The sequence below is a fragment of the Elaeis guineensis genome, chromosome 1, assembly GCF_000442705.2.
Source record: "Elaeis guineensis isolate ETL-2024a chromosome 1, EG11, whole genome shotgun sequence".
In the NCBI taxonomy this organism is placed as follows: domain Eukaryota; kingdom Viridiplantae; phylum Streptophyta; class Magnoliopsida; order Arecales; family Arecaceae; genus Elaeis; species Elaeis guineensis.
In genome coordinates this window covers 128797090-128798910 of record NC_025993.2, presented here as the reverse complement: position 1 = coordinate 128798910, position 1821 = coordinate 128797090, and positions in this window count along the sequence as shown.

Here is a 1821-nt window from a genome sequence, read left to right as displayed (position 1 = left end):
TTTAAATCCACTAGACTGTATTCAACCCGAATACAACGTCGAACCTCCGACTCTAGCAATCCCAAGCTAGAACACTTATTTTTCGGATACAAGCCAACCAATACAATTCGATTCAAGATTGGATCAAACTTTCTACATTTTGGATTCCTTCCAAAACAAACTAATCAACTCAAAAATAGAGTATAAGAGTTAATCACATAAAAGTACAGATGTAGCTCCTTAATGAGCAAATAATGCTTTAAATATACTTTACACAATTAGAAGGAAGCTCTTTCTGATTTTCTCAATGTGGTTGGAGACTTGAATGAGCTCTTGAGAGTTGGTGAACTTGAAAATAAAAGCTTTTTTAACTTCAAAAGGGGTCTTTTCTTAGGGCTGAAATGAATGCTTGAAGAACCTCTTCAAAATCTCTTTCTTATCTTTGATTTCCTCCTTTAGGTGCCTCTTATAACTTCAAATAATGGTGGAGAGTAATCTAGGCTGAAATAGAGCCATTATAGCACATTAAATGAGTATTAAATGCAACCAAAACGAGCTAAAAACTAGCCATTGCGAAACTTTTCCGTCGTAGGGGTCGACTCATAGGGTCGACTCATGCTCATGGGTCGACTCATGGGGTCGACCTCTGTGGAAAAGAGCAGAAAATGACTGTTCTGTAATTTGACCTGCAGAGCAGCAGAGGTCGATTCATAGGGTCAACTCATGCCAAGAGGTCGACTTATGGGTCGACTCACAAAGTGTGCCAGCCAAAAATTTTGCATACCGTTCAGCCTTTTTAGCCATAAGTTGACTCATGGGGTCGACTCAAAAATATAAATCTGATTTTCTTACAAAATATACTTTCAAAAATATTAAAATTGCCACCAATAGATTACACATCTTTTGTTCTTGCTCTTGAGGCTTCCGAATCAGGTCTGATAAAATTATGATTTTGCCCCTGAAATACAATAAATCTTTTTTCAAGCCAAAATTATTAGTAATCCCCTCAAATACTTTGTAATCATCAAAATCAATTTAAGGAGCAACAATCTCTCCCTTTTTGATGATGACAAAATACTTGAGCAAAAGCATATATAAAGTATTGAACATGAATTTCAAATTTATGAAGATGCATCACCTAAATATTATAGTCAAGTATTTGAACGAAATGCATCATAAACAGTTTGAAGATAAATTTAAAATTTGCTAAACATTTAAAATTTGCTTATAAGTTCATTTGCTTGGAAAAAAAAATGCTGATGATTTTGATTCTTTGACATATGTGCCCATTTGCTTAACAATTTACTTATTGCTCATTCTTTATTGCTTATTGCTCATTCTTGATTTTGATTCTCTACCCCCCTTTTTGACAGCATCAAGGAAGTTCTCTACTCCTCTTTTTTAAGGACATATTTTCTCTATTCTCCCTTTTTGATGGGATCAAAGTTGCTTCTTTAGCCCCCTTCTTTGATTGCTTATTTCTCTATTGCTTATTGTTTTACTCTCCCTCAATATAGCAAACGTAAAAGATATACCAATTGCTCATTCAGAAGATATTACAATTTATAGTATTTCACAACACAAATATAAGTTATTTTTTATATCTCATAATTAAAAGCAATTCAATTTGATCACATTCATAGACATTCATTGAAGGTCAAAGTATCTATATATATATTCAAAAAGTGACTGAATACATAGATATTTCAATACATATGAGTCAACTTAGAGTACAAAATTCATAGATAGAAACTATCCAAGAGTCAATCAGTCAACACATTACATAGCCCACAAGATAGATCTTAGACAAAAAAAAAGAAAGGACAGACTACACTGGGATCT